This window comes from Triticum urartu, unplaced genomic scaffold (genome assembly GCF_003073215.2).
Source record: "Triticum urartu cultivar G1812 unplaced genomic scaffold, Tu2.1 TuUngrouped_contig_8239, whole genome shotgun sequence".
Lineage (NCBI taxonomy): Eukaryota > Viridiplantae > Streptophyta > Magnoliopsida > Poales > Poaceae > Triticum > Triticum urartu.
The window spans coordinates 1-8,385 of record NW_024119167.1 but is presented as its reverse complement, the minus strand read 5'-3'; the positions used below and the strand labels follow the sequence as shown (position 1 = coordinate 8,385).

The 8,385-nt window shown below is 38.9% G+C and overlaps 1 long non-coding RNA gene, 15 other non-coding genes and 2 pseudogenes across 16 annotated transcripts; all 18 read right to left on the bottom strand.

Moving 5' to 3' along the window:
* Positions 1 to 2,499: 2,499 nt before the first annotated feature.
* LOC125531839 lies at positions 2,500 to 8,373 on the bottom strand. Its single transcript, XR_007293543.1, has 2 exons — positions 4,082 to 8,373; positions 2,500 to 2,799 (listed from the first exon to the last, which is right to left on the bottom strand). It is a non-coding gene; the product is annotated as an uncharacterized LOC125531839 (long non-coding RNA).
* LOC125531840 lies at positions 2,990 to 3,110 on the bottom strand. Its single transcript, XR_007293544.1, has one exon. It is a non-coding gene; the product is annotated as a small nucleolar RNA SNORD14 (small nucleolar RNA).
* Positions 3,451 to 3,531, bottom strand: LOC125531849. The gene has a single exon (XR_007293550.1). It is a non-coding gene; the product is annotated as a small nucleolar RNA snoR77Y (small nucleolar RNA).
* Positions 4,248 to 4,343, bottom strand: LOC125531852. The gene has a single exon (XR_007293553.1). It is a non-coding gene; the product is annotated as a small nucleolar RNA R30/Z108 (small nucleolar RNA).
* LOC125531848 lies at positions 4,475 to 4,578 on the bottom strand. Its single transcript, XR_007293549.1, has one exon. It is a non-coding gene; the product is annotated as a small nucleolar RNA Z107/R87 (small nucleolar RNA).
* On the bottom strand, positions 4,627 to 4,712 carry LOC125531854. Its single transcript, XR_007293555.1, has one exon. It is a non-coding gene; the product is annotated as a small nucleolar RNA U31b (small nucleolar RNA).
* On the bottom strand, positions 5,036 to 5,130 carry LOC125531856. Its single transcript, XR_007293557.1, has one exon. It is a non-coding gene; the product is annotated as a small nucleolar RNA Z43 (small nucleolar RNA).
* Positions 5,223 to 5,316, bottom strand: LOC125531855. Its single transcript, XR_007293556.1, has one exon. It is a non-coding gene; the product is annotated as a small nucleolar RNA snR60/Z15/Z230/Z193/J17 (small nucleolar RNA).
* LOC125531850 lies at positions 5,386 to 5,463 on the bottom strand. The gene has a single exon (XR_007293551.1). It is a non-coding gene; the product is annotated as a small nucleolar RNA U83 (small nucleolar RNA).
* LOC125531853 lies at positions 5,731 to 5,813 on the bottom strand. The gene has a single exon (XR_007293554.1). It is a non-coding gene; the product is annotated as a small nucleolar RNA snoR8a (small nucleolar RNA).
* On the bottom strand, positions 5,992 to 6,077 carry LOC125531851. Its single transcript, XR_007293552.1, has one exon. It is a non-coding gene; the product is annotated as a small nucleolar RNA snoR8a (small nucleolar RNA).
* Positions 6,504 to 6,587, bottom strand: LOC125531846 (annotated as a pseudogene).
* LOC125531845 lies at positions 6,697 to 6,782 on the bottom strand. The gene has a single exon (XR_007293548.1). It is a non-coding gene; the product is annotated as a small nucleolar RNA Z102/R77 (small nucleolar RNA).
* LOC125531857 lies at positions 6,857 to 6,954 on the bottom strand. The gene has a single exon (XR_007293558.1). It is a non-coding gene; the product is annotated as a small nucleolar RNA Z101 (small nucleolar RNA).
* LOC125531844 lies at positions 7,129 to 7,214 on the bottom strand. The gene has a single exon (XR_007293547.1). It is a non-coding gene; the product is annotated as a small nucleolar RNA Z102/R77 (small nucleolar RNA).
* LOC125531841 lies at positions 7,287 to 7,383 on the bottom strand. The gene has a single exon (XR_007293545.1). It is a non-coding gene; the product is annotated as a small nucleolar RNA Z101 (small nucleolar RNA).
* LOC125531847 lies at positions 7,477 to 7,557 on the bottom strand (annotated as a pseudogene).
* LOC125531842 lies at positions 7,602 to 7,699 on the bottom strand. The gene has a single exon (XR_007293546.1). It is a non-coding gene; the product is annotated as a small nucleolar RNA Z101 (small nucleolar RNA).
* Positions 8,374 to 8,385: the final 12 nt, after the last annotated feature.

Sequence of the window (8,385 nt, the reverse complement as noted above, 5' to 3'; positions counted from 1 at the left end):
ATATAGATTCTAGAGAAATATATAACCAAAAGTCTACAATTGTCGACATGCATTTCTCAACTAGATTGCAAAAACCTTTCGAATGATTCAGATCTAAAGACTATGGCCATGGCAGAACTCAAGCAAAGGTTATAATTTAGATAGAAATGATCTTGCTCAATAATGGGAAGGTATTCATAAGCAATACCTACACCAGTTTTCTTCTGGAAACAGAATTGAGAACAACGAGGTGGTGAAACAAAGAGCAAGTATTGTAGTACAAGGGTTCACGCAGACACCAACTATTCTCCAGAGGTGGAATCTCATTCCAATAACTTTTATCATTGGCAGTACAAAATCATCTATCTCTGCAGTTGATAGATGTAGTGATTACATATCCATGTGGATCACTAGATTCGGACATATATGATTGATTCCCAATGGAACCTCAATTCTGAATCGAAATACAAAATGCAACATACATTGTATAAAACTAGTAAGTCACCATACGACTTATTGTGGTCGGTACATATGGTACAACCAACGTAGTGAGTTCCTTATACAAAAGGATTACTCCTGCAAAGATGATTATCCATGTTTGTATGTCTGTAATGACGACACATGTAATCATCTAATGACGGAGTTTAAATGAAGGATTTGGATAAACCAAAACACCACTCCTTACTACAACTTGAGCACCTTCATTCATACATTATGGTATACTATGTCTATATCCAAAATATATTGGAGAAATTTATTGTGGACAAATATTATCCATCCATAACTCTCATGGTAGTTCATTCTCTAGACGTACAGAAAGACCTATTTAGACCGAGAGATGATGGAAATAAGATATTGGGACTCAACGTTCTATATGCCATTGGATCGACCAAACACAATTGGCTAGTACTTCAGTTTTGCCGAAATCTAAACACCAATATCATTGGATAGACCGATCAGATCCTCACTATGTCAGATCATAGACAAACTTAATGTTCCTACTAGGTGTGGTAGCATTCTTATAAAGAGTCTTCAAAACAGACCTCAGGGCTACATTCACCAACCATTATCTCAACGATAATGTTTCTTGTGTTGCCCAGATGCAAACAGGTTACATAATAAGCAATATCACTATATTGCATATCTTGCAAGTCAAATCATGCGACTGATTTGTTCAACGAGTCTCTACCAGCTTTTATGTTTTGGTATGTGACGGCTTCGAATTTTGCAAGAATCGAGGGGAGTATCTTCTTAAATTGTTTCTGTTTAATGCATCATATTATACTATTTTTTTTATGAGTTTACTTTACAGGTTTTTTTAATAAGGTAATATATAAGATCATATGTCATACTTTCTGTTTTCTCCATCGAGGTTTTTTGAAAAATATATGACATATTTATTGTCCTCTGACAATAACGATTCGCTTTTACTTCTGTCTCCCTCTCTCTCATTTCTTTTTGACAGCTCCCTCTCTCTCATTTCTTTTTAACAGCAAGCTCGGGGAGCCTGTGGCACGGCACAGCTCCGTCGACCAGATGTACAACGGCAAGGCGTCAGCAGCTTGTGCGTGCATGAACTCAAAAGGGTCAAGAACACCGGGGACGGCGATGGAGACGATGCGCTGCCGCAGCCTAAATCTGCCTCACTCACCATTTTCTTCCTCGGCAATGAGCTATGATGCCTCTAGGGAAGACGGGAGCACGGCAGTGGCACGAAGAGGAGGGGTACGGACGCTGGAGACGGGAGCACGGCAATGGCACAAAGTGGTACGGGCGCAGCTGAGTTTTGGGCAAACGTGGCCCAAGCGGAGAGCTTTTATACGTACATACAGCGGCAAAGCGGTGGCACAACCAGATCCTTCGAGGCGAATCAATCTATGATTGAGTTGGTTAGGTGAACAATGGTATACCTAACCCATCAGGGTTTAAATCCTGATGCTCGCATTATTTCTGAATTTATTTCAAAATTTTCGGCGTTGCGAAACGTTTCCATCGACGATGAGGCGCCTACGGTAATTTCGTAAATCTCAAGATGATATGGCAGCTCAGTATCTCAAAGGGCTCGTAAGTGTCTGTACTGATGCTTAAAAAAAACCAGATCCTTCGAGTCGAGAGGCCGAAGGAAATATCTCGTATGCAAATCGCACGCCAATGCATACGTAAATAGCATGTCATCACCCTATTGGCCAAAGCAAAAAAAAGAGGTAATAAACCTGGATAGGTTTATAGTATATTAATAATTGGCGAATGGTTTTGATGGCTCTTGTGTTAAGTCGAGTCAATGCCCAAGAATGCCACAAACGCTTTTTTTGAGGACGACACACGGTAGGTACTGTTTTTATGTGGGAGGTGCACAATGAACATCTATCGATTTCAATTTCTTTTGACAAGTGGAAGCCAAGGAAATCTACACTTCATGGAAACACATCACCAGGGATCAGTTGGCATTTGCTTCTTAAAATACTACGTTGACAGATAAAATTCAGGCTTGAAAAATATAGTGCTCCAGGAGAAATATGCTGAGCCAAAACAAACTTTATTAGAAAGAACTCAAATCCATTAGAAATGTTTAACAAAAATAAAAGGAGCATCGTCGACCAAACAAGGATTCTGGAAATCTTCATGCACACACCAAAGTCTACAGAAAACATGTAAACAAACAGCAGGATATCTGGTCGATGGTCTTCTAACAAGAAGCATATTCATATCCAAGTAGTCTGCCCTTCTTTCATTGTCATTCATTCAGGTGGCAACGGACGCTTGTTCAACATTGCTGATAAGCACTCTCATGCTTCACCATTGCTTCTCAATAATCGATCACTAAACAAAATGATGGTTTCAGCCTCACGAGATTCAAAGGAAGGATGTAGCAGCACTAGCAAAAACACTATGGCAGCAACACAAAATGTAAACAAGCCTTCAACTGATCTTCATTTGCTATGCAAAGAACCAAGCAGTGAAGACAACAGACTAATAAAATCAAAACAAAGATAAAACGGGGGTGTCAACAAGGCTCAGACATCCAAGGAAGGAATTAGCAGCATTAGCTCTCAAGCCTGGCTGGGCGAAAGCTCTTAGGCGGCAACTGCGAATGTTTTGAGAAACAAGCCTTAAATTTATCATCACTGCCATACAGTTTCCACAGTTTATCAGACCATATGGCCTAATAAATATATAGATCTATAAATCAATAAACAGGATCTCAGGTACATATATATCAACATGTGAAAGCATCTTCGGTCAGTATTGAACTATTCATAGCAACAGGCAAATTTATACAAGAGAATTAGACATGGCAAAAAAAAGCAGAGCAAAGGACACAGCTGAATCAAATCAGGTGTACAGAGATTACAGCCAAAGGACCATACCCACTTCAGTGGTTATTAGTGGCTGTTGTATCAACATAAATAGCAAAAGACGATACGGAGAAAACAGAGCAAAGCACACAGCCAGAAAATAAAACAGAGCCAAATTTAACCTCAGAAAGCCGCAAAAATATCGTCATTCTGTATCTGACGGTAATTCCAACATAAAGCTAATCATCATAGGCATCAATTGCATTCTAGCTGCATAAAAAAGGCAGGATGCACAAAAACATCATTCGGAGAAAACTCTCAGATCACTCTGCTGGGCGATGCTTCTTACTCTACCTTTCAATTCCTTAGCGTTTCTTCTTCTGATCGATCCAATGGTTCGGACTAGGACCCTACCTAAGTATTTTCTTAGATAGAAGTGGTTGGTCAAGTGTGAGTCACGCCGGGCGGATAGACCCACTTTTTTAATAGCAACGCCCAGAGAGTTTCCACGGGTGTCGGATATCATTTCTTCAAATAAGGAAGAAGTGTTATCTAAGGATTTCCTTCCATTCTTCCTAGTATGGAAGAAGTAAAGAAAAAGTACTGTGTCTCTATCTATACGAAAGGGCACTAGTTTTTTCTTTCGGTTTCATTGATAGCAGAAGAGTACGCTAGCTAGTGGAGCCTGAAAACGCTTGCTTGCGCCCCACCCCTACGGAAACTATTGCCTATGCTTGCTGCTCGCTCAGTGTCAGTAGAAGGGAAGAAAAGATGGTCACTCTTTTTAGGAACATGGCAAGCCTTACTTATGACTGTTGCACTTCACTCGCTGCTCTTCATTCACTTGCTCATGAACTCGCTGCTTCACCAGAAGCGAAATCCCTAATCACAATCCAAACAAATCTAGTTAACTGGAAGTTAAAAGAAGCAAACGATCAATAACAGCAAAGAAATATTGTTCAAGACACATAGTTGCTCAGTGGTGGCAATATTTAATTGGTTCGATTCTGCCAGCAATGTCGTCAATTCTTTCAGAAGAGGGAGCATGTTATCCTCATCGCAACTATGTGCACCAAAACAAACAAAAAAACTAAACAAAACTATAGATAAAGAAATGAGCAAGATCCTTCCAACAAAAAGAAGCAGAAAAGAGGGAACACGAGAAAAGAACAATGAACTGATTATAAAATCAGGTATCGGATGGCTCAGTTCAGCGGGATATTCGGCATACAAATTAACTCCTAAGAGAAAACCTGTGATTTGGTCTGTTGAGCTTGAATATTTGCAAATCGTCACTGCCATCACAGAAGGAATAAAACAAGTCTGAAAGAAAACAGAACTAACTGTAAGAGAGTCAGATTCATAAATATGTCAATCAGCATAGATCCACCAATGGCGACCCTAAGCGTGGAGCGACAAATTGTAGGCATCATCCTCAAAAAGGTTTGGAATTTCACTGCTAACATCAAGTATATGTTGTACAATAGCAATCAAAGTCAAACAATTAGAAGAACCGATACACTCTTGCAATCAAACCGCCAAAAGTAAAAAGATAAGAGCTCAGTAAGAACGTAGCGATTGATAATCACACCTAGATGATCATATTTATTCAATTGTCTCATCACTGCTCAAATCCAAGCAAATAAAAAATTCACTATTTATTATTCAAATGGAAATTGCTTCTCAAGTAGTTCAGTTTAATCATAGGACAAACACCATAAAAAGATTGGCATGTCAAACACCGATAGTAAATGTTATAAGGACTCAGAATATGGGTGGTGATATAGCAGGATGGTCGGCAAGGCAATAAATGCCAGTTACGACGAACGAGACCAAATATCAATCTTCACCGTCCTCTAAGTTTGATATTAATGCAGGATTGTCCTTGTAAAATGCAAAACAGAGCAGACAAAAACTGGTTCGATTCTCATAAAAAAGGTGAGGATGAAAGGTCGTCAGATAGGAGCGAAAGACTATTTTTGTTCAAGTAATCATGATTTGATCATATGAACTATGCACTTGTAATCATCATTCAACATAGGCAACCAGCAATCAAGAGAGAAACAAAACAAAATCAAAGGAAATAGAAGAACGATTCCTGGAATCATGATGCCTCAGAAGGAAGGCAGTAGGTTATGCAATCATGAGTGATTTCATTGAGAAAGGTTCACACTAATCATCATCAGCATCATGCAACCACAAAAAACATCAAATAAACTACAGATACATAAATGAGCATGATAACGGCCTCATAGAGAAGATTAGATTGGTCCACATGAAGAAAATTCGGACATATGCTTGTCTATTAATTTATATTAATCCTTGGCCACCAACAAACAAAACACTTACTAGTAAACCAATCATCAGCTGAAGAATCTCAACAGGTTAAAGCATTTGAGAGAGGCAAGAAGATAACAACTGCAAGTAGACCTGGAACAAGATCAATTAGTTAATTTGTGCTCAGATTCTATGGGTGTATAGGAGTCATTCATGTGGATCTCCATCAGTACGAGGAATGTTTTATAATCACTGCACAAGAATAACTCTTTACAAGATTTAAAACGCTTATGAACAAGTTTGGTGTCATGGAGCAGGACAACAGAACTAATGTCAATCAAATATCAACTCTGAAGGTAACAAACCAGAAAGTCCAAATGCAAAACAGACCTCAGGGTTTTGTTCTATCAGGACAAAATGCAGAAGATGCATGGTTTGTTGGTGCTCAGATTCTATGGGTGTATAGGAGTCGTTCAAGTGGATCTTCCATCAGTACGAGGAATGGTTTATAATCATTGCACCACCAAATGTTCAACTCTAAACAAGAAGAACCACAAGTACTTGAATTACACCTGATAAAAATGCAAAAGAAAGAAATAGAAGCACAGAAAGCAAAAAAATAGAAGCCAAGATCCAAGTAGATGTTAGAAATAAATGAAACAAAAAGGAAGAAATCAAAATAAGTGAACAGCATCAACAATTCATCAGATATCCAAGGTGAAAAGATCATTGACATGATAGAAATACCTGACACAAATTACCCACAAACTTGTCTCTTAATCTACATCTACAACACTCATCCCAAAAACAGAAGCAACAATTTTTAAAAACTGAAGACAGCAAGAAACAATCAAACTCATTTTTGACACCAACATACAAGGCAGAGTTACAACATTTCAAAACCAGAAGAAAGCTAAAATAATACATTACTTTTTCTTATCAAACCAGGGATGAGGATCAGACTCGGTTCAGTATTTAGGCCATCATGTTGACCAATCAAACCAATAGGGAAATTAATCATTCATCATCTCACCTCCGCTGATTAAATTAGAAAATGATTAGATGAAATTACTATGGAACAAAGCAATGGTAACAATGATAAAGCCAGGCAAGTAAAAACATATTTGACTTTTCAGAGGCAAGGGGATGATCAGATTCGGTTCAGTATTGAGGCCATCATATCAGCCAATCAAACCAATAGGGAAATTAATCTCATTCATCATCTCACCTCCCGCCTACTAAACCCATTATTAAATATTTTTTTAAAGGAAAAGTACCAACAAGGAGAAGTACAACAGTGAGGGCAGATGCATCAGATCTCCAAGGTGAAAAAGAGTGTGACATCACAGAAATGCCTCAGATGCAAATTACCCATAAACTCATGTCTCCTCATTTGCATCAACTATGCCCATTTCAATTAGAAAACAAAGTTTCTATTTGAATTGATCTAACTTTGTTAGTTTTAAACTACAATAGAATCATTTTTTTGGTACAATTCTGCAACAAACACCACCATAACCTTGTAACTAGAAAAGGTTAAAACAAATTCATTTCTCTTCGTACATAGGAGAAGGCAGGATGATCAGATTCGGTTCAGTATTTAGGCTATCATGTCAGCCAATCAAACCAATAGGGAAATTAATCTCATTCATCATTTCATCTTTCGCCAATTAAAACACCAAACAAAAAGATTTTCGAAATATAAGTACAGAGAACACAAAAGACATTGACAGGGTGATGCATCAGATCTCCAAGGTGAAAAGAGTTTGACATCACAGAAATGCCTCAGACGCAAATTACCCATAAACTCGTGTCTCATCATCTGCATCGACAACTCCTTCAAAAAAACATGCTGCTTAAGAATAAGAAAAAAGACAAAACGGCAAAGTTTTCTTTCTTGAAGACACAAATAAAACCTGTATGGGTATGATCAGATAGAGCTAATACATGATTCATTGGACATCATATCATCCATCAACAATGTAATTATATCCTCATCTCACCCAAACGAATCAAACATTAAAAAACCAAAGAATAAGGATATTATCTAGGATGCATCAGATCTCCAAGGTGAAAAGGGTGTGACATCACAGAGACGCCTCAGACGCAAATTACCCATAAAACTAGCGTCTCCTCATCTGCATCAATAATGCTCCTCCAAGAAACAGCAGCAAAAACGAGAAAGAAATATAAATTCCAACAACTGAAACTACAGCCAGAAGAAAAGAACCAACATATAAACCTAGCCAACAACACTAGTTTCTGAGGACACCAAATTATCTTAGAAGCATACAATGTTTTTGCACCTAAGCTGTGTACAGGAATAACCAACGAAACAATGCCTTTGCAGACAACGACAGCAATCACCTACTGTAATGCTAAATAACAGCACCTAAGCTGTGTAGGACAATAATCAGAAGAAAGAGCTAACAAGTTAGCAACTTTTTAATATTCAGTGAAATCCCTGATGAATGCACGGAAACGTAAGATCGCAAGGCAATGTACACCACCATCACCCACTGGACCGCAGAAGCGAGCCCAATAGAGAACGGCGACGGCGGGGCGGATCGCTGTGGCATCGTCTCATACGCGGCGGCAATGAGATCCGTCGGTAATCAGTTTTTGCGATGCGCAACTACAGGAACTCATCCGGACGCAACAGCAATCCATCCTGGTTATACGGCTACTAGTAGCATATATCAAACAGCTCGCACAACCTACGGACCTAGAACTAGGCGAGGAAGCAACAGCATGCTGGCTGCTTCGCTCCGCTTGGAGTTCAAAGGCGGGAAGGCGGAGAGCAGGGGAGGGGGTCGTTACCGACTTTCTTGGT